The sequence below is a fragment of the Ambystoma mexicanum genome, chromosome 1q (assembly GCF_040938575.1).
Source record: "Ambystoma mexicanum isolate Mex_15411 chromosome 1q, UKY_AmexF1_1, whole genome shotgun sequence".
Taxonomy (NCBI): Eukaryota; Metazoa; Chordata; class Amphibia; order Caudata; family Ambystomatidae; genus Ambystoma; species Ambystoma mexicanum.
The window spans coordinates 213,298,416-213,322,409 of NC_090922.1; positions in this window are offsets into that span (position 1 = coordinate 213,298,416).

Here is a 23,994-nt window from a genome sequence, read left to right on the forward strand (position 1 = left end):
TCGATGGTCCCTCGGAGCACGGGAAGAGGGCGCCTTACCAGGTCCTCTCTCGGGTCAGTCCTCGACGATTTCGACAACCTTCAGTTCCGTCGAAGCAAATGCCACAGCAAGTCTTCTTCTTCCAGCTGGACGTCGAGGATCAGCAAATCCAGTTACTCTTGAGTGGAGACTCAGCTTCTGAATGCTTCTGAACAATTTCCAGTGGTGAGAGGTCCCCAGATATACTATTCTGTCTCTCATCCACACTGCTGGCACACACACAGCAGCCAATCACACAGAAGGGCATTCATGCAGTCAGTCAGCCAATCAGGCACACAGTGCATTCAGGCCACACTCCTCCCTTTCAGACACTCACAACAAGGAATGTGGATTGGGACAAGTACCCAGCCATTCAACACTACACACTGCATTCAGGCCAGTTTCGGGCAGGGCTGTCTCAGTCTTTGTCTCTCATGCCAGAAACCAGACAACCACAACAAGGAGTGTATATTGGTCACACACTCCATTCACCCAGGTCCCACCCACAGGAGGTACCCACAACATACAGTCACTGGGAAGGCTCCAGTCAGTCTAGCTGGGCCTTCACAACAACACCATATATGGAACTTCCACCCAACAGCCAGCCAGGGGGAAGGGACAGAGCCAGGGCTTCCCAGGACTTTGGGAAAAACAAGACAACAGGCAATAGAAAGCAAGAGGCCACAGGGGCCATCTTGTTTCTATCAGGAATCAACTGATCCCAATGGCAGGGCCTGGGTATCCCAAAATGGAGGACACCCAGAGCACCTGTCAAGTTTAGCATGGAGCTGCCACCAGCCCATACCCTGCTCTGTGGGCCACCCACAGGTGCCCAAAAACATACACTAGGGGCACAGGGTTGTACCCATACCCATGGGTGCCATAAGGGTATCCCATGGGTCTGTTCACCAAACCAAAAGAGAGCTGCACTGCCAGGAGTCCCTCATGGACTCCTGGGCAGAAAACATGACAGAACACACGGTAAAAACAGAAAAAGGACAAGGATTCAGAGGCCCTGTCCCTCAGATGCATTTCCGGCATCACAATCGCCCCCCCCAGACTGAGGTGGAGGGTGCCTAATCTCCCACGGGATAGACACCCTCATCCAGACGGTCAACATACCTTCTGGAAAGGCCATCTGCATTATCGTGACTCTTCCCTGGTCTGTGCTCTATGGTGAAGTCTAGCCCTTGTAGGCTAATCGACCACCTGAGCAATTTCGGATTCTCACCCTTCATCTGCATAAGCCACTTCAGGGGCTTATGATCTGTTTGGACCTTGAAGGTGGACCCCGTAAGGTAGGGCCTAAAACGCCTAAGGCTCCAAACTATACTAAAACATTCCTTTTCAACAGTAGCCCACCTAAGTTCTCTACCCTTGAGTTGTCTACTGATGAATATGATAGGATGTTCTCTCCCTTTGTCATCTAACTGGGACAAGACAGCTCCAATTCCGGTGTCGCAGGCATCCGTCTGGACGATAAAGGGTCGGCTGTAGTCAGGCGCACTCAACACAGGTGCCCTACACAGACTTTCTTTCAAGCCATCAAAGGCCCTCTGACAGTCTTCAGTCCAATTAACCTTCCTAGGCTGTTTGGGTGAAGTTAGAGCTGTCAGGGGTGCAGCTATGGTTCCATAGTCTGCCATGAAATTGCGATAGTACCCAGTGAGGCCCAAAAAGGCTCTCACCTGGGTTTGAGTAGTGGGAGTCTCCCAGTTCTGTACGTCCTGTACTTTACTGGAGAGAGGTTGGATTTGACCCCCTCCTACCTCATGACCAAGATAGGTAACTTTCCCCTGAGCTATCTGGCACTTGGTGGCCTTGATAGTGAGGTTAGCCCTTTTCAAGGCCTGCAACACCTTATCCAGATGTGTCAAATGCTCTTCCCAGGTGGAACTGTAGACGGCAATGTCGTCTAAGTAGGCCACACAAAAGGCTTCCAGCCCACTGAGCGCATGGTTGACCAATCTCTGGAAGGTGGCAGGGGCATTCTTCAACCCAAAGGGCATGACCCTAAACTGGTAGAGTCCCTCAGGTGTGGAGAACGCCGTCTTTTCCTTGGCATGGTCCGTCAGAGCTATTTGCCAATAGCCTGAGGTAAGGTCAAAGGTGCTCACAAATTTGGCAGCACCTATGGTGTCCACGAGCTCATCAGCCCTGGGCAATGGGTGCGCGTCAGTTTTGGTGACGGCATTGACTCCTCGGTAGTCCACACAGAACCTCCAATCCTTGGTACCCGCCTGGGAACTTGCCTTGGGGACAAGGACCACTGGACTGGACCAGGGACTGGTTGAGGGTTCAATAACACCCAGATCCAACATCTTGGCGACCTCAGCCTGGATGTGGTTTTTGACGGTATCCGACATACGATAGCTCCTGCTCTTGACAGGCACGCTGTCACCAGTGTCAATTTCGTGCTTACACCACGGTGTAAGGCCCGGTGTCAGTGAAAACAGAGAGGCATACTGCTGGAGCAAAGCCCTGCAGGCCCTCTGCTGCTCTGTTGTCAAATCGGGAGAGAGTTGTACTCCCTCCACTGAGCCATCCTGAGGGTTGCTATGCAGCAAATCAGGAAGGGGCTCACTCTCATCCTCTTCTTGCCCTGAAGCTAGCAAGAGACATGAGACCTCTGCTCGCCTGTGGAAAGGCTTGAGCCTGTTGACATGGAATACCTGGGGGGCTACCCCAGAGGCTCCCATGTCAACCAGATAATTGACTTCGCCCATCTTGGAGATGATCCTGAAGGGTCCAGTCCACTTGTCTGCCAAAGCTCTAGGCTTGGTAGGCTCCATCACAAGGATTTCCTGTCCCGGAGTCCAATCCACTTGCGAAGCTTTAAGGTCATGCCAGTACTTGTTCAATTCCTGGCTGGCCTTGAGATTTGCTGTTGCCTGACCTATCATTTGTGTCATCCTCCGCCTGAGGCCTAACACATAGTCCCCCACTTGCTTGGCGGGACCTGGAGGGGTGGCTTCCAAGCCTTCTCGGATCAAGGCGAGGGGCCCCCTCACGGGATGTCCAAAGAGTAACTCAAAGGGGCTGAAACCAACACCCTCTTGAGGTACCTCTCTGTAAGCAAACAGCAGGCATGGCAGGAGGAGATCCCATTTCCTCCTTAGGGGCTCTTCCAAAGCACCTAGCATGCCCTTGAGAGTTTTGTTAAATCTCTCAACCAGACCATTGGTCTGGGGGTGGTAAGAGGTGGAGAACTTGTAGGTTACCCCGCACTCTTTCCACATGGTTTTCATGTAACTAGACATGAAGTTGGATCCTCGGTCAGAGACAACCTCCTTGGGGAATCCAACACGGGTGAAAATGCCCAGGAGAGCCCTGGCAACCACCTTGGCAGTAACAGTCCGAAGGGGTATTGCCTCAGGGTACCTGGTGGCATGATCTACCAAGACCAGGATGAACCGATGTCCACCTGAAGTGGGAGGGTCAAGGGGACCGACGATGTCGATGCCCACCCTCTCAAATGGTGTGCCAACCACTGGTAATGGCTGCAGTGGGGCAATGACCCTGCCTCCAGTCTTGCCAGACAACTGACAAGTTGGGCAGGTCCTGCAGTGGGACTCCACCTCTACTCCCATCCGTGGCCAGTAGAAATGGGCAGAGAGCCTCTGCTTAGTCTTCTTGGTCCCAAGATGACCAGCCAAGGGCACCTCATGCGCCAACTGCAGTAGGAAGGGCCTGTAAACCTGGGGTACCACCAACCTCTTGCGGGCACCAGGTTCGGGCTTAGTGGGCTCACTAACAAGGAGCTCACCCTCCCAATAAATCTTGAATGTCCTAGGCACTTCACCTTGTGCCTGGGACAGGGCCTGTTTCCTCAGGCCCTCGAGAGAGTGGCACTCTCTCTGTCCCTTACAGAAGTCTGCCCGGGAGGGTCCCCCTTCAGCTAACAAGCATTGAAGGTCGGGATGATCCTCCGGGTTGAGAACCTCTCCCACAGGAGAGTCTTCTGTCTCTTCTCCCACAGGAGTTGAGTTTGGGTTTTCCACTGGACCCAGCCCGTCCGGAGCATGGATCCCAATGGGTGCTGTCGGAACAGCAGGAAGAGAAGGTGTTCCCTCCACAGAGGTGGCCTTCTTGGTCTTCCTTCTTCTTGCCTTAGGCCTCGCCTTTGGCTCGGGTACCTGACTCACAGCCAGACCCGGTGTCACCTGTGACCTAGTGACTGCAGCAGCAGTCATGGGAAGACCATCCGAGATCAACCCCAACTCTACTAGATCATTTCCTAACAGAATGTTAGCAGGGACATTTTCCTGAACCAGGACAGGAAGCTTTGCTGTCTTGTCTCCAATCATGAGTGTGACTAGGGCTACAGGCGATAATTTGGGAGGCCCACCAGCTAACCTGGTGGTTCTCAGAGGAGCACCTACATAGTCCTCTGGCTTGAGCAGGGTCCTGTCCACCACTGTCATGCTTGCCCCAGTGTCTCTCAAACCAGTAGAAGGCTGGCCATTCAAGAGGACACTTCTCAAAAACCTACGGGTGTTCTGCGGGATAGTTGCCAGTACTTCTGCGTACTGGTCCCAGGCCCCAAGGGACACTAAGGAAATCTCTACCGGAGCACCAAATGTGATTCCTGTAGAGGAGGGGAGGACAGTGGCCTCCACCTCAGCCACGGGGTAAGGGTAGGTCAGGCTGACAGCCTGTACTCCAAGTGCCTTACCTTTACACTTGGGGTCACCCCTTTTGTGATCCAGAGCCCCACAATCCCAACAAGTGCCAGGAGTGCGGGGTACGGTACTGGAACCACTGGGAACCTGCTTTGCAGCAGGTGGACCACTACTCTTATTCCCACCCACAGAGGACTTATCCCCACTAGATTTTTGGGTCTTAGGAGAGGAAGGTTTTGGTTTACCCGACTGTGATTGCTTTTGGGACTCCTCAGCTTTCTGAGAGGTCCCCTTTTCTTTGTCCTTGTCCTTCCCACTGGAGTCCTTAGGGGACACCCGGTGGGAGACCCACTTGTCAGCCAACCTAGCCAGCTTAAAGGGGTCCAAAATGTTCTGGTCAGCCACATACTGACGCAGCTCTGGTGAACAGGCTTCAGAAAAATGCTCAAAAAACAAGAGGTGGGACAACTCAACAAAAGTTTTCACCTTGTAACCGTCAATCCACCCCATCATGTTCATGTGCGCAGTACTCACCCAGTCAACCCAAGACACATTCTCTCTTTTCTTAAAATCCCTGAACCTTTTAAGGTATTGGGTAGGTGTCTGGCCAAACTTGGCAATCAAAGCAGACTTCATACACTCATACTGACCCCTTTCTTCCACACTCAGCTTCAGAATACAGTCATATCCAGTTTGAGGCACTCTGCTTAACAAACACTTAGCCCAATCTCTTTTATCTACATCATGAATTGCACAAGCCATTTCAAACGCTTCAATCCATTGGAGGATATCTGAACCCTCCACAAACACACCAACCAAATCTTTCATAAACTTGGTGGCTGGGGACCTGCCACTCTCAATTGGTCTAGCTGAAGTCTCCACTCTAGCTCTCTCTAGCTGGATTCTCTGACATTCAGTGTCCTTGTCTTTGAGCGCAAGATCCCTATTCTTGAGTTCCACTTGCTGTGCCAGCTCCTCTTTCTTAAGCTCTGCTTCTATTTCCAACTTGCGATATTCAAAGGCCAATTTCATCCTTAATAACTCAAGTTCCATGGAATTGCTGGGGTTTGGAACAGAGGCAGCAGGAATGGTGGCATTCCCAGAAACAGATTCAGCGACAACCCCAGGGGCAGAGTCCTCACTGGTTGCATCCCCCCCTTCATCAAGGGTTTCACCATCAGTCTGGTAGTGCACCAGGGCAGCTATCAGCTCAGCCCTAGACTTATCCACAAAGTCTAACTCCCTGGCTTCACAAGCACTCTGGAGAGCCTCTAAGCTCATCCGAGTCAATTTACCGTTTGCAATGGTCTCCATTGCCTGTAATGCAGTTATTTGGTACACACCCAAACCTTAATCTAATAAAGTGCGGATATTTTGTAAGTGGCACGGTTATACACTGAGTCTTAAAACCATAAGCATCCCACCGCTGCCACCAGCTTGTCAAGACCGGTGGGGGGGTCTGTACTTCCGCTCTCTATATGGTAGAGGAGAGGCACAGAGGACCCCAGCCAAGATTCTCTAATACGGTAGCGATGGACGAGCAATCAAGGCCTAGCTTCTCAGGAGGTGATGCAGGCTGGTTCTTAAGTACAGTGTATCCCCAAGTCCCCCACAAAGGAATGTCCACACACTGTATTACTGAAAACACAGTCTTTATATAATTAATATTCAAGGGTTATGTACACTTATCACAACAACGCACTTTGTGCTCAGGAAAACCAATAATGATAAATATCTACAATTCTAAAGTGGTACCACTAATATTAGACCTCATTAAAGTGCATTCACAATACTGTAAAAATGGCACACAGATCAATAAGAAGGAAACCAGCAATAGAGAGAGGAGAGATAAAAGATGGTTGAAACAATAGGCAGAATACTGGCCCTAGCTACTGGACACAGTTCTGTGTGGAGATCCCCCCACCTGGGCAACCTGTAAAATAAAGGGATATGACACAAGCCCAGTCCATATATTGTTCAACAGTCTTATTCTCTCCTACAATGTTTTTACCCCCCCAATGTACCTGGTGGAGTCGAGTTCTTCGAAGAGGCGTCGACAGATCCTTCTTGAATGACCCCCTTTTAAGCAGGAGTCACGGATCGTCGAGAGGCGTCGAGAAACGTCGAAGACCTCGGGGTTCGGCGACGGGGAATCGACGGCCCTTCTTGAATGCCTTCCCTTTCAAGCGGGAGGCACGGGGCGTCGAACGTCCGTCGACAAACGAGGTAGAACGATGTCGAAGAGGCGGCAGCTTCGTCCGAGCGGTGCTCGTCGGCGTCGGGGCGTCGGCGTCCTGCAAGGCGGAGGTGTGCGGGGCACCTCGATGACAATAGTTCTGGACCGCAAAGATTGTAGAGACGGGAGCCCAGCAAGGGCGTCGAGTCGCTCGAGTCTTTGGGATCGTGAGGTGGCGGGAAACCCACCGGCGGATTCTCCTCGGCGCGTTGGTCGTCCTCGACTTTCTCCGGCAGGGCAAAAGCGGTCGACGGTGCGGACGAGGGAGTCCTTCGAGTCAAATGTTCTTAGGCAAGGAGCGGACGGCTCCGGTCGTCGGCGGCACGGCGTCAAGTGGTTCCCACGGCTGGGCAACACAACTTCGACGGGCCTCCAGCGGTTACACAGACCTGCGAACCCTGGTCGACGGCAATGGACTTCGACAGCGTCGAGGTCCGGGTGCTTCACTTCGATCTCCTCGGCGGTCCCGTCTCGGGTCGGCAGCCTTTCGAGGGTCTGACTTCCAGGGCGCTTCGGCGAAGATTCAGCGGTGCTCGATGGTCCCTCGGAGCACGGGAAGAGGGCGCCTTACCAGGTCCTCTCTCGGGTCAGTCCTCGACGATTTCGACAACCTTCAGTTCCGTCGAAGCAAATGCCACAGCAAGTCTTCTTCTTCCAGCTGGACGTCGAGGATCAGCAAATCCAGTTACTCTTGAGTGGAGACTCAGCTTCTGAATGCTTCTGAACAATTTCCAGTGGTGAGAGGTCCCCAGATATACTATTCTGTCTCTCATCCACACTGCTGGCACACACACAGCAGCCAATCACACAGAAGGGCATTCATGCAGTCAGTCAGCCAATCAGGCACACAGTGCATTCAGGCCACACTCCTCCCTTTCAGACACTCACAACAAGGAATGTGGATTGGGACAAGTACCCAGCCATTCAACACTACACACTGCATTCAGGCCAGTTTCGGGCAGGGCTGTCTCAGTCTTTGTCTCTCATGCCAGAAACCAGACAACCACAACAAGGAGTGTATATTGGTCACACACTCCATTCACCCAGGTCCCACCCACAGGAGGTACCCACAACATACAGTCACTGGGAAGGCTCCAGTCAGTCTAGCTGGGCCTTCACAACAACACCATATATGGAACTTCCACCCAACAGCCAGCCAGGGGGAAGGGACAGAGCCAGGGCTTCCCAGGACTTTGGGAAAAACAAGACAACAGGCAATAGAAAGCAAGAGGCCACAGGGGCCATCTTGTTTCTATCAGGAATCAACTGATCCCAATGGCAGGGCCTGGGTATCCCAAAATGGAGGACACCCAGAGCACCTGTCAAGTTTAGCATGGAGCTGCCACCAGCCCATACCCTGCTCTGTGGGCCACCCACAGGTGCCCAAAAACATACACTAGGGGCACAGGGTTGTACCCCTACCCATGGGTGCCATAAGGGTATCCCATGGGTCTGTTCACCAAACCAAAAGAGAGCTGCACTGCCAGGAGTCCCTCATGGACTCCTGGGCAGAAAACATGACAGAACACACGGTAAAAACAGAAAAAGGACAAGGATTCAGAGGCCCTGTCCCTCAGATGCATTTCCGGCATCACACTGAGCAATCCAGCCCTCCTCCTGTTTCGAGTACATAAACATCCGGCAGCCCGCACTGCACGGTTACACCTGCTGCTTGCAGGTGTCAGTACTTTGGTTTAGAAAAAAGAAAAGGGGATGCCTTAAACCGAAGTGCTGACACCGGCAGGCAGCAAGTGTAACTGTGGAGCCTCTTACACAGGCTGCTTGAGGTGTCGGCTGGTAGGGGTTCCTTGGGGGTGGGCCCTGGCAGGGCCCTGGCTCAGGAGCCCACTTAAAGCCCTGCTGACAGCTGAGAACTTTTGGGAGTTATTCTGCATGCTCCAGCCTTGCCTATCCTTCTTAGCTTGTGCTGCAGTTATCTCATCCTGTTAATAGAACGTCGCAGGGTAGTCTTGGGTTCAGATGGGTTGTATAGTCTGTTGTTGCAGGTCCCCGTCGGTTGCCTATATGATGCACTGTAATCTAATTCTGCCAGTCCAGATTTCCAAAGTGGTACCTGATTATTCAGCTTCGCTACTTAAAGGGGAAGCAGTTGGTCTTGTATGGCAGCAGGGAGCTTATGGAGGACCACCTTCTGGCTTGCCCAAATCTCCCTGGGTTTACAGAGCACTACCCAGTCTCTCAGTCTTCTCCTGTGGGTATTGTTATGGGAAAATGGTGAGGCAAGGGTGGAGATGAACAGACTTTGCAGTACCTTTCTACATAGTACACTTACAGTAATCATGCGTGAACGTTCATCTGAAATAAAGCCACTTATGAGTGCACCAACCCAGCAAAGCAGATGCTGGACTCTGACTTGCTTGTAAATAAACGAATCTGTCCTGTTAGTAGGCTTGGCAGGTGAAAGAAGGACCAGAGCAGGGATGGGCATATGCCCTATCGGGCTAGCAGATGAGCCCAAACAGGCGATCAGACAGCGGGTGCACAGTAGAGAGAGTGGATAGCTCTCTGGATTGGGGAAAACTTGTACTTTGTGAGTGTGCACCGCTGCAGGTCTGACATTACCTTTCATCCTTCCAAGTGTAATACATTTAGTGCAATTAAATTAGCTAGTAATAACTGCTATGTTAAGAGCGCTTAGAAGTATGAGCAATCCAGACTGAATTGCCATTTGCAAGTCTGATATTATTAGTATTTGTTTGTTTGTTTTATTTGCTTATATAGCGCACTGAACCAGAAGGTATCTCAGTGCTTTCTTGGGGTACATGGTATAATTTGTATAATTATTATTATTATTCGCGGCAGCCTGCAATATCTTTAAAAAAGCCTGGAAATACTGTTCTTATTTCAGGCTGGTTGTGACTTTACAACTGACCTGTAATAAGAAAATGACATCACAACCGCTCTGTAATCAGTTATTACGCTTCAGTTGTGAGCACGAATCTGCTTGTTAATACTTATTTTAAAGCAAAAAATGATTTTCTTTCAATAGATGTTATGAAACTGCTTTGAACTCTTATTATTGATTATATGGATCAGCAAATGAAAGAGCTATTAAATTATATTAAGCAAGAAACAAGGGTTTAAAGGGAATGACAGTGCGTGGCCATGTATTATAAGGAATATAATACCTACTACCATACATAAAAAGGATATTGCAAGTAAACTTTGAGTTCTGTGACCTTATTTTGGAACTCGGGACTTTGGCATTGTTCCTCTATTTGATCACGAAACTCCTGGGTGACTTGCCATATCAGTATAATGTACAGTTGGGGTACATTATCCCATATTTTATTATTAGTTGTCTTCCATTTCATATACAATATCAGAGGGTAGTGGGAGCCAAGTGTACAGAGAGAGAGCGGGGAAGAAGCCCAGGTGCTGGATCAATAGATGGTGTCAGTGCAAACTGCGGTTCTTGGAAATGGCTCGGTGTCTGGAATTCTATAACCTGTTAAACCTCGGGGCTGAGGTGCCAGAGCTATTTCGGGGTCCTGGTCTGTGGACTGTCAGGAGTGTTAAAGGTAAGAGTTTAGGTAACTTGACAGAGAAGTGTCGTAACTGCAGCTGGGGTTGGGAGGGAGGCGGTTAGCTCAGGGTATGTATTCCTCTTGGACTGGGCCCCGACTCTGCCGCTCTTGGAAACGGCCGTGCAGGATTCGGTTACACAATCAGGTTGGCGGCGCTCTCTCCTCGCAGGCCCAGGTCACATGATGCTCCACGGCTCGCGCAAGCTCCAGGAGTGCGTCTCACGCACGGAGTCGCGTTCCCTTTTACAAGGCAAGCAAGGTAAGGTTACCAAGGCAGGACCAGGTCAGCGGGAACAGGATCAGGCGGCCCCAGTTTCACAGCTGGGTGGCTGGCGCCCACTCTCTGGCACTGCCTCAGAGTGCCCGTGGAGTGAGCAGCAGGACTCCCTCTCCTTCTTGTACTCTGTGCAGGCTGGCTGGCATGTCCTGCAATCCGCCCGGTCATCGGTATCAGCTTTTATATTCAATGTGCAGACGTTTCCTAACACAGAGTATTATTGTTGTCAATTGATATACGTTGGGTAATGAAGAGTTATATATACAGGCTAAGTTGTTTGGCATTACTTTGCCAAAATTATAATTAGTACAGGGTGGGTGCGAGCCAGTGTTCCAAGCAAGCAGTTTGCTGCTAGCACTTGCTCTGCCCCCCATCCCTAGCTGGGCCCTCTCCACCTGCAACACACTAACTCCTTGACTAAAAAAATAATATATAACCACCTTCTACCTGATAACACCCAGCCACTGGCATTCCCTTCTCTCTGTGACCCGTGACTGCCATGGAAATGGATGAAGTCCTCAGCTTGCACCATTCACATAGCGGCCTTCTGATCTGTGTTTTTGTATTAGTTAGGGGAAAAACAGGCTCTGAGCTCATGACGTTAGTTGTTGCATGTCACCCCTTCTGGGGGACATGGTAGCTCCCAGGGTTTGTGTCATGGTCACATGGGGGCAACCATGTGACCAAGTAAATAAAAAGGAGGAGCCGTTTCCGGCTCGTCAGTCAATCGCAAACTGACTCCTGTGTGTCTGTGCACCATGCTGGTGCGGCGCAGCATGCTGAGGGCCTGCCACGTGTCCCAGCATGGAGACGGTGTCCCTGCTGGGCAACACCGCCAACATTGAATGGTGATGCTGTGTGATCACGGCGACTGAGGTGACCCCGGGGGCTAATGGGTGCTGGGTGTCCCCAGCCAAGTTACAGGGCTCCGGTGCCCCGGTGCTCAGGAGGCCGCAGGGTGCCCCCTGCGGTCCGCCGCTAATAGAATGTCCCATCCGGTTACCCGGATACTGCAGGGTGGCACCTACGGTGATCCAGGCCCGCAACAATGGCGACAAGGGCTGGTCCGCAGGGAGCCCGTGTGTGTGGAGGTGGTGTCGGCCACTCTGCGGGTGGCCTAGGGCCCCGTGCTGGGATGGAACGCAGCGGCGGCCGCTGATGATTATGAGGATTCGGCAGCGGTGGCCGCATGGTAGAGGGATAAGTGCTGCTGATGCAGCCATGGCTGTGATGGAAAGGGGGCGTGGCCACAGTGCCACAAGCCTGGCACCAAAGAGGAGCTCGTTCTGAGGAGCGGACAATGGAGGCGAGGTGCCACGGGGCCGTCAAACAGCTTAGGCGGCCCAATCACTCCCAGTGTCGACCACCACCAAGGAAAGGGAGCGCTGGGGCCAGATGGCTTTTCACGGAGGAAGGGGCTGCCAGCGGGCCCCCGCGCGCCCGCTGAGAGAGAGAAAAAAGGGTCCCGATATGGAGTGGGCCCATGAACACCAAAAAAGAATAAATTGGAAAATGGAATGGAGGCCCGCGGCGGCCGCCCAAAGAACAAAAGACGGGGGCATGGCCTGTGATCACCAACAAAAGGGCTGCAGCAGTGAGAAAAAAAAGGGGGAATGTAACAGAAGCCAGCGGCGGGCCCCACATGAACAAAGGAGGTGAGCATGGCCCATGCTGACCGGCCTGCAGCGGTAGAAGCCTCATTTGCTAAAAACTTTACATAGGAACTTTGTTTTAAAATATTTTGTATATATATTTTGATATTGGGCCGTCTTTTTAGCCAATACAATTTTTGAGTGAACTATCCCTTTAATTTTTTTTGGCCTCCATTAGAAGTTTGCCGGTTTTGAAAAAAAAAAGTGCCGGTAACAATGGTTACCTTTTCTGGACCGACAAACTACAATTCTGCTGGTAGGGACTGTGAACTACCAGCAGGCCTGTCCTGCCGGTAGTTCTGGCCCCTACCAGCAGATTTATCGCTGAAGCACCAGCATCGTTAACTACGGTGCCAGTGTTTCAGGGTTCACATTCCCGTGGAGTCCCATTACCATTCCTCTGCCGCCCGTAATATCCTGGTATCAACAGAATATCAGCTGGTGGATACGGTAAGGCGAGTGTGCCAGTAAGACGCCGGTTGCACCAGCGGCTTACTGGCAGACTCGTAATGAGGGCCTTTGAGACAATTGCTTTTTGGTGAATATGCCCCCCATGCGGGTGCTAATAGCATTATAATTTGCCCAAGGCAATACAAGCATGTGTGTCCCTCTCTCTCTCCTTATGCTCCCTCGCCTTCAGCTATTGCCCTTAAATTGGGCTTTCAGGTCCAGTACTGGAAAGTGTCAAAATGTAAGGGGGGAACTCCATCTCCACTGCCCTTTGGCGCATGCGCCAGTAGGGGCGGTGTCAGTTAGGGGAGAGGCAGATCTTCAGTGGTGCAGGTGGGATTGAGGGGCAGAGCTAGATGTCGAATAATTTTGGTACCCTCAGTATAGGGTGCTGGCTGCTTTGCCTAAAAACAAAGTGCATTTAGGGAAGATAATAAGTAATTAAACTGTGCATTGCTACTGAGCACACAATGCCTACTGGGTATGATGTTCCTTTCCTCTGTCAAAATTGTCACATGACAGTAAAATATGTGCAAAGCATGAGATATATATAAATAAATATATATATATAAGTTTGGACTGTTTAATTGTTTGAGTTTGTGCTGTCCGGGTGAGAAAAGGATGACTTCGATACAGTTTGTTAAGTCATTGCATATTGCTGTGCGCATTTAGGCTCCAAACGCACTTGCGACAGTCAGGGACTGAGAACTTCTTCAACTTGAGGGGGTTTGGGCCTCGGGTCTACACGGAATAGCAAGACAGGTTTTTCTGGAGTGCAGCGCCGTCTTGTTCCAGCCAAATTCCTTGCTTGTTCAGGCCCATATTTCATGTAGGGGTTTGGCTAGAACAATTAAATATGGGTCTCACAAAAGGGACATTTGTCACTGAAGGTCTGATTGATAAAGATGATGATAGGAGATGTTAAGTCATTTATAAAGCACCTCTACACAAGTGTTTCTAGGCGCGACAAGGGTCTGAAGACAGAGGGAGGATAAAACAAACAATCTTACTATTCCTTGTGTCATTCAGCTCTTGCAAGTGCGATACACAAAAGTACAGGGGGAGGGAGAGGGGAAGTGCCAGGGGGAGGGAAGGGGAAACTGTAATCAGGGCAGCAATGCCCTGAGTAAATGCAGCCAGGGCAACATGGCTCTGGGTAAGTGCAGGGTGGCAGGGGACTGTAGGTTTCCAGATACAGCCCCTAAGCGTGTGGTAGACTTGGAGGCAGTGCAAGGGCTACTGGTCAAGGGGGAGCCTGGTACCAGTGATACTCTGAGGGTAGCCAAGCAACCAGTCACATAGCATACAGGTTGGTCAGCAGGGGGAAGAGAAAGGAAGCAGAAGCAAAAAGGAAGGTCTTGAGCTGTTTACAGAACTTCAGGTGGTCCAGCTCAAGTTTGAGAGGGACTGGGAGGCCATTCCAGAGGGAGGCACCAGCAGAGGAGAGTGATCTACTCCCTGCTCTCTGCCTGGAAAAGCGTCTGTCCCTCAGAGAGTTGGAGGTGGCTGAGCAAAGGGCTCGAGAAGGAAGGCATTTAGGAAGAGAAAGTTGGATGTAGTGCAGGTCCTGGCCCCAGAAAGCTTTGTGGATGATGCAGAGGGTCTTGAACTTGATGTCTGCAGCCACCGGGAGCCAGTGGAGAGATTTCAGGGCTGGAGAGATACGATCCCTGGGCTTGAGGCCAAGAACAAGTCTTGCATTCTTGTTCTGGATTAGGTGTAGAGGGCAGAGAGTAGAGGAAGGCAGATTGAGAAAGAAGCTGTTGCAGTAGTACAGCCTAGGGAGAACTCGGAATCTGGAGATAGTGAGCATTTGGAAGAAAGTGAGGAAGGAAAGAATACCTCTGAGGAGGTTCAACTGGTAGTGGGCTTTCTTGGCACAGTCTGTAATGTGAGGAGAGAGTTTAGTCGAAGATGACACCAAGGTAGCCTCATAGGAAGGCGGAGGAAGAGGGCCCAAGGAAGGCAACCAGAGTGAGAGAGAGAAAGCGGGAGCAGTGGTCCAATGAGAAGCATCTCAGCCTTACTGACATTAAGGCAGAGACTGCCGGAGGTGCACCACTCCTGAATCGCTGATAGACAGGAGTAAGTGAGAGATGAAAGGAGGCTGAGGGTAGCCTTAAGAAGAGCTGATTGTCACCCGCATAACACTGAGAGTTAGAGAAGAAGGTAGAGATAAGGTGGGCCAAAGGGGCCAAGTAGACGTTGAAGAACCAGGGTGAGAGCGTAGAGCCCTGGGGAACACTACATACAACTTTTTGGACCCCAGTGAAGGGATATGCTAACTTGTGACAAAAAGTAATCACAAAGGGCATCAGAAAGGGCGCAATATAGATGTGCATATTCAGATGCTCTTTTCCATGGTGTACTTTTGTGCAAACAAAGAGATTGCAGGGGGCTCTTCCATACATTTTAAAAAGTGCTCTGCAATTCAGAATTTTAAATGCTTAAAAATATAATGCATTTACCCGTATCTGTTTAGAACTGGCAGAGTGGAATGCACAATGCATTGAAATGCCATACTAGACCTTCTTTTCTAAACAGTATAGCCGCACTGCGAGGCGATGAGCCCCCACTCAAGTGTATCCATTGAAAAGGTATAGTAATGCTACTTTATTTTTTTTAATGTAAGACAATGACACACCTGTCATAGTGAGATAAGCTCCCTATAAAAAAGATATAGAAAAGATAGGTGCTGGAAGCCTGCGTTTCAGTAGTGTGGGGCAAGTGCACTTGACACTAATGCACAAAAAGGGGGCAGACGGTACATTACTTGTCCATCCTCTGCACTTTCCGATGGATCAGGGCGAAAACGAATAAAACAAATATGCAGCATATGCTGGGTGTCAGGCAGGCCCACCCACATGGGCCACGACTTCCTGTCCTGCCCCCACACAACACGATTGACTGGGGGCAGAAAAGGGAGTCGCTGGAGCAGCCTTACGGGGCTGATGGGAGTGGCATTCGTTCTTTAAGGCTGTTTCTGGCGTGACATGGTTGGGTGGTGCAGGGGACTGGCCTGGAGTGCGTCTGCAGTGACCACAGTCCAGGTATGTTTGTTTCCCCGCCCTATGCCTTCCTCACGTCATTCTCTAAGCACTCGGGTGGCCATTTTGTTTTCTCCTTTTTCCAGTCCAGAAAGTGGGAACTGCAGCGGTGCGGGCAAAATCAAAAAGATTCTAGAGAGGAGGAGCCAAATACCCCTACTCCACCTACCCCGCCTACATTCCCTGAGAAGTATGAACCAAAGTATGTGGCATATACTACACCAATCAGAAGGCAAGAAGAAGAGCGACAACTCTGTGCAGTACCCATAAGAATACCTATACCTAAGAGAATATGGAAATGAATCCATTAAGGAAACCATACCTACAGCCAAGAAAATATGATGGCCATTTAAATGTGATTCCTGATGAAACAAAGAAACTGAATGACCAGGATGAATGGTGACGTCATACGAAACTGAATCGACTCCATATATAGAAGATAACAAGACCAGAGAGGCGGACAATTTATGAAGAATAAAGAAGTACCAAGGAGAAGCGACATCTTGAGATCAAGATGAAGAGATTTATGCCATAAGCATGATGAAGATACTTAGTTAAAACGTGTACAGATGCAATGAAATGCAAGCAGCAAAGCAATCATGAAGCTAGCCATTTGCTTATAGTAAATAGATTTTGGCAAGCGCCCACAAATACATATATACCTCATAGATACATATGGATTGAATAAAGAATGAAGGTTCCACTACATATATAGCAGTCTTGAGCAATGAGCAAGGCCTCAATTCAGTGTCGCAGTTACAGAAGCAATTGAATTAAACAGAATATATTTTAGCTAAGGAGTTGGATGAGCCAAAGAGCCAAGGTCTTATCAGAACTAGAATTGTCTGACATTAGATACAAATAACGTGAAAGAACAGAAGCTCCTGTTCAAGAAAGTCAAGTGAAAACAAAAGTCGTCAGAGGACTATTGAGGAATAAAACCAAATACAAGAAAAAGGCTCAAATCGTGGTGTCCAGTCATGCGATGGAAGAAAGTTGGACGCATGAGGAGATCACTCCTACGCAAGGAAGCCAGACAGTACCCATATTCCTTAAAAAATCTCAGGGAACAGTACAGACTCAAGGCCAACTTCAAACACTAATTGACACTGAAACATTGAGGTGGTGAAGGAGCGTACTTTTAATTGGTGGGAAGCTGGTATCAAGACAAGCTCACCCGCACCTGATTGTTCAGTCTGCATGCTGCTGACATAGGTGGAAAGTTATTGACATGGGTTAGAAGCCAACCAATTGTAGAGGACCACATAGTTGGGGTCCTATAGTTTGTGTAGCCAATGGGACGTCGTACATTTAGTGACGTTCATAATGGACATTTTGAAGGGAGGGCTTAGCTGCTGTTTAGTTATTCACTTAGAGCCAATCCCGCTTCCCGATAGGTTTTAGAAGTTTGCCACACAGGATGGGGTTGGTAATGACACAGGTCAGCACGTCAGCTATGACCAATTTAGGTTTTAAAAACCCAGCTTTTTTAATGAAATGATTGAGAGTTCAGTATCGAGCGATTGCTGATGTTCGTTGTACTCCCTGTTTTAGTTACTTGCATTAAAACAGACAAACATTTTGCCAAGCTATTTGTTTTGTCAGAATTATTGATTTTTGATTAAAATCTGCATCCCCATCCATCTCCAGGTTATTGCTACTCATCTTAAAGGACTGGATGTCTTCAGTTCACTTGGTAGCAGATATTGATTGTTAGAGAAGATACCATCGGCCATCGACATAAGTAACTGTAGGGTTTCGGCAATATCGCACAACCTTTGCCATACGGCTGACAGGATGTGAAGCTCCCCGTAGATCATGGTTAGAATAGGACAAAATCGTGCAAGGCGGGTGTGACGGGACCCCTATTTTCATATAAGAACTCCTCACACACCTACTCGAAGTAGATCGGAAAGCAACTTGAAGAGGCGGTAACGAAGGCGGTGATCCCGACCGTCCGAAGACAAAAACATGCGAACGGTGAGCGAATAAGACCAACGGGAGTGGCAAAAGAGATGCATGCGTAGTAAATAACGGAGAGTAACGGAAGGAGGCAGGATATAATATAATGCAAAAGTAAGAGCGTAAAATATATGGATATGGGGAAAGATATTGACTTGAGTGTTGCCAAGTAATAGATGAGGAAAATAGTCATGAGGTGCAGCACGCTACAAGGATATGCGCTGTTCCTAGATTTTAAAGAATGCTAGCAGAAGTCTTAATTCAGAGCCCCCTTTAAGAGGGACATATGAGAGATGAGATAAGTTTAAAGACTTTCTTAAGGGAATTGGCTTAAGTTCCAGTCGGAACAAAAATTGTAGAGGGTAAGACGAGTCCTAAGGAAAGGATCTTGAGGTGCGCTTACATGTGGCCGGTCAATTCTGTCTGTTTTGTTTTATGTGGTTGAAAAGTGTGATGATGACAGAGCTGGAAAAAGAAATGTTTTAAGTGATAAGCAAGAATAAACAAAAAAATTGCATTGTGACGGGATTGGAGCTTGCGACGATTGGTGCTCGCTCATAAGTGTATGTTGATTGAAATGCAAAATTGAAAACTGTAACGAAAGCATAAGCGAAGTAGTAACAAAAAGAGAAGTAAAAGTTAGAAATGGAAGACGTTATGCCATTAGTGCATCTTTGCAAGCAGCTACCAAAGCACAGGCTTAAACTTAAACAGTTTCGAGACTCCTCATTGGCTGAGGGGCTGCCACCCCTCCCCGCCTGGGATGAAGATTCAAGGGATTCTGCGTGGGGTATGGACCGGGTGAGAGCCAATAAGATTACGTCTAACAATCTGACTGTCTCTCGCTGGGTACTAATTGCAGACAACACTTTGCTGGATTTGTAGTTATGGTAATGGTGTAAAGTCAATTTGAAAAAACATTGACGTTTGGCAGTTATGGTTAGTTGTGCATTCATTACTAATCCCGTCTCCTGACATGCACAACTCATGACTTCATGAATGCGACAAGCTGCATCTTCAGTGTCATCACTGGTTGCTCCAATGACATCAATGATGTATGCAGTGGTTGAGATTGTGGCTATTGTGTGCAGGGGTATTGAGGCGGGTGGGGGGCTGCGTGCATTTAATGCTGAAATAGAAACAGGGCATGGTTTCAGGCGATAGGGTAACGGGAATAGGGAATAGGGATTGCTGTGTTTCAGGAATGCATTATCCACAGGTCAAGCTAACAGACAATTGAGGCATTACAAGTTTGCCGGTAATACCTCCAGATTGCAAGTGGTGGTTTGGACGTGTAAATTCCATTTTATGCTGATTTTTGCCCGTATTAGCTCTGGCAGTATTACCGAATGGTAATACCACTGATATTTTGATGGAGGGCACATTACATGTTTGGCTGTTGCCCTTAAATGCGGCAGTAACAGTATTACTGCCGCATTTAAGGGCTGGCCATATCACAGTTCGAACGCTAAATGGGCTGTTTTACTGCCAGCTTTTCTCTGGAGGTGCAAATCCCCTTTGCGCCCTGTATTACCGCCAGCTGTATAAATGCATGTTATTAGCACAGAAGATTCTCCATTGGGTCCAGTGGACCCAGTGGGGAATGGGGATTTACAATTAACGCCCAACCCGTGATCTGGCGGTAATACCGCTGGACGAGTGGGCACTAACGCTATTACATTTGGATGGTATTACAGCCAGGGTAGTGCCCAACTCATGATGAGGCCCTATGTAGTTACCTCCACTTTACCTCTGAAAATCAGTGGTATAACCATCTGGTAATACCACCAGAGGTAATACCGGCATACTTGTAGTTTGGCACTGCAGGAAAAATGGAGGTAAACAGAATTACCTCCACTTTTTTCCCACGCAGCCAAACTTGTAATGAGCTCCAATGCTCTGTGGCTACTGGGGCCATAGTTACTATGCCGGGGTAGGCGCCGCAGGCCATGCACCCGCGGCTCAGCCCATGCATTGTGCATTGTGCTTCCCGCTGTATCTTGATGAGCATGTGTAAAGTGGGTGCTTATTATTTTTCTCACCCTCTGGAATGGAGCTAATGGTACAGGGTTTCCTATTCCCTAGCTGTCTGCTGTGATTAGGTGTGTTGGGAATGGCTATAGTTTAGGGTCAGGGTCCTGTTGATGAGTTGTCCTGTCTTCGTCTTGCTATGTATTCCGTCTTTGGTCCTAATACTGCTGTCTCTCGGTTAGTCGTTTGGTATGTCTTGGGGTTTCTCCTTAGGGTTTTTATGTAGATTGCTTGGTGTGGATCAGGGTCTGTCTCTTCGTTCATCGATGTTTTAGTTGTGAGTGTGCCCCTGTGGCCGGTGTTTCTAGTTATGACGTGAAGAGCCAAGTTTTTAGTAATTTCCTGAATAGTAAGTGGTTTCTTGTGTTACGTATGTGCATTGGAAGGTCATTCCAGGTTTCAGCGCTTAGTGAGAGAAGGAAGATCCACAGAGTTTTCTTTTGTTGTAGGGTTTCGGTTCCAGGCGGATGTCAATGCTTCATCTGAGCATTTTTGTTGGTTGATGTAGATGCAGTTTGTCTCTCAGGAACTCAGAACCTTGGTTGTGTACTGCTCTAAGCGTGATGCACATTGTTTTGAATTTTGTTTGTTGTTTTATTGGTAGCCAATGAAGTGTTTTCAGTGCTGACGTAGTGTGTTCTCTTCGGGGTAGTTTCAGAAGCAGTCTGGATGCCGTATTTTGTATGCGTTGTAGTTTTTTTAAAAGTCGTTCAGACATACCTAAGTCTAGCGTGTTGGCTAGTCTACTCTGGACATGACGAGGGCGATGATGGTGATTGCTTTATTGGTGAAAGATAGGAACGGTAGGATCCTCTTTGCCGCTCGCAGGAGGAAGAAGCATTTCTTGAGAAGAGCGTTTTCTTGTGGCTCTAGCATCAGATTGTTGTCCATCAGGACCCCAAGGTTTTTATATATGTGTTATATAATGTGGGATGTCATGTTTCAGGTGTTGGCTGGGCCGTCCTTGGGATTAGGATGGTGTATTAATATATTGTTTTTCACCAAAGCGCTTTACATGCAAACCTTTTAGGTACAACTCTTATAACCCAACCAAAATTACTACACATTTACTAAATCGAGGGGATGCTCTCATTAGGGGGTGTTGCCTAAGTATGGGCCTCCTTACGAGGTCGGCGGCAACCCACCGGTGAAACCGGTGGGTTGCGGCCGACCTCTTAACACTGTTCCGCTGCCTGACTTCCCAGTGCCACAGGGACATTACAAGTCCTGGCGGATCGGGAAGTCAGACGGCAGAATCGGTAAGTCCCCCGTCCTCAGAGTCGGAGTGTGGCGGTCCGAAAAGAGTGCCAGTATGTTGCTACCGGCACCCTTATTTCCAGACTGCCACAATTGCAATGAGGCCCTATGTGTGCACTTAGGCTATGCCCCTAACAAGAGCCCCTCCCCCTCACAAAATGGGGGGGCTGGTGAAAGCATGGGAGCTGGGTTGCATTGGCATTATTACCCTTGGTGCGCCCAGCCCCTTGGAGCTGGGCCCACCAAAGGTGTGACACCAGTGTACCCCAGCGGTCACATGCAGCAGGTAGCCCTTTCATTCCAGGTGCCGCATGGTTAAAAACCACAGGCTCCTTGAATGAAAGGGCCACCTGCTGCGTGATGACATTGTGCTATGAAACAGGAGAACGGCTGGAGAGCCCAGCTTCTCCTTTGGTTTCCAAGCAAAGAATCATCCAGCATCATGAAGCCTTGTTTAAAAGGCTTTGTGCTGCATGATGACCCTTTAATCTGAAACAAAAGGAGAGGCTTGGCCCTCCAGCCCTCCTCCTGTTTCGGAGTTCAAAGTCATCTGGCAGCCGTGTAGCTGAAGCCAAGGTTACACTGGCTGTCTGCAGATGTCAGTACTTCCGAAGTGCTGACATCCGCAGGCAATCCGTGTAACTGTGCAGCGCTTCAGCTACACCGCTGCCTGAGGTGTTCGCATGGCTGGGGCTAGTCGGGGTGGGCCCTGGCAGGGTCTGCCTCAGGATCCCTTTCTGGAGACTGCCAGAGTTTGGCCTCAGCTAGCCCCAGCCCACTTAAAGCCCTGCATATTCCTTCTGTCGTAGTGCCTCCTGCATTTTGCTTCCAATGGTAAAAGCTGTCGAAAACCTCAACAAGGTACAATTGGTTCCCAGAGACAGAGAGGTATTTTTCAAGCTGATACATCCACCCACCTAAGCGACATATTGTGCACCCATCTTCCCTGATGGGGAGATTTGTTCATGCAGCAATCCTCTTACTCCTGCCCACAGCATTTCTGTTCATGAATGCAGCACTTCCTTCTGAACTGACTCACATTGCAGTAGCACGTTCACTCCCAAGCTCCCAAACCGCTACAAAACCATGCAGTGTTGTTGAGCAGATACACCATTGCATGGCAGCGCCACGGATCCGACAATACACTTTCGCCTGACTTCAAAATGGTGGATAGCCATCAGCCACCATGCCTTAACCCTAACTGTCATTATTTCAAAATAGGGAAATGATTATCACCTGGAGCTGGTATGCTTATAACAAAGGGGTATAGTGAAGGGGAAAATGCAAAAGAAATTATGAACAGAAAAGGGGTAACCAATAAAGCCCTCAGAATGGAAAGACACCTTGTAAAAACCAACAAAAATGTTCATTATATAATCTCTCTTTTCCAGAGCACTGTAAAATAGCCTAGAGCTCTGCAGTAATGTGAGCAGACTGCAATCCAGACCTGAGGGGGAAGGGAGCACAATCTGGATAGTGTGAGGCAAATGGAGGAGAGGGGACATCCAGACCTGGCCCTCATTTAACCAATGACAGTGGCTTCATGAGGGTTTGGCCAATCTCTGGAAACATACTAAACAGAAACTTCACAGTCCAGAAGATGCTTTCACAATTTTGAGATTTTGGTGTCCTGGGAGGGTAACCCGTGATTGAAAGATGAGACTATCATGCTCTGACAAAACCCCTGAGCAGGGGGAACACATACCTACTCGTAGGAATGTGCTGTCAGGTATTCCTGTTGGCCCAGGAGGTGGAGGTCTAGCTACAGTGTGAGAATGTGTATGTCTGATAATAACAACACGCAGAGGGAGAATTAATACTTGCTGATAAGCATGTATTGGGAGATATTGCAATCAAGAAAGGAGCAGGACATGATAGCTGTGAGACTCAGAGTGCCAGGAAGCAAGTTGGGCACTATATGCATAAAGCCTTGAATTGAACCAAGAAGCATGCCAACTGCTATATCGTTGACACTTTGGATTGAGCCAAGAAGCATGCTGAGTGATATAGCCCTGAGACTGTAAAGTGAGCCAAGAAACAAGCTGGGCACAATCACCCTGTGATGTGAACTGAGCCAAGAAGCAAGCTAGGCACTCTATCAATGAAACTTTTAACTGGCCTCCATCATCAAACAATTGATGGGCCCAGAATTCTACACGTTCCTCAGCACCACTAATGCCTCTCTCACAGAAGGGTCATTCCTAGACACTCTCAAGACTGGTCTCATACAACCTCTTTTGAAAAAACAAACACCAGATCGAAGTGACCTAGCCAACGATCAGCCCATTTCGAACCTCCCGTTTATTAGCAAGATCTTGGAAAAAGCAATTGCTGCACAACTGCTTGCCAGAATCAAACAACTTCAACTCCTAAATGAATATCGGTTAGGGTTCTGCCCCAAGTGTAGCATCGAGACAGTTTACACCCCGGTGGTGAATGATGCTCTCCAAATCATTGATGAGGCCGACTCATGCCTCCTTGTTCTCTCTGATCTCTCGGCTGCATTTAACACCATTGACCACCACATCCTCATCTCCCCGTTGAAGGAAGCATTAGACAACTTCAGAGACAATGTGATGGGGCAGCTGAAGTTTTTGGACATGCCTGTGGTGGCGAGAAGGTATGGTGAGGCTGACTGATCGGGCAAACTGCTTGCTCGTGCCGTTTTCCAGGTGAGCTGTAGTCACTGCATCCCTCTTACAAGGAGAAAACCTGGAACCATAGTGCATAAATTGGCCGAGGTTAAAAAGCTATTTGCAGCTTTTTATTCCGAGCTGTACATGAACAAAGATACTTGTTCCATTGCCGACATCGACAGTTTCCTGAAGGGTCTCCCACTCACTCAGATATCGCCAGAGGCCATTGCTCAACTAGATCTCTGCATTTCCCAAGCG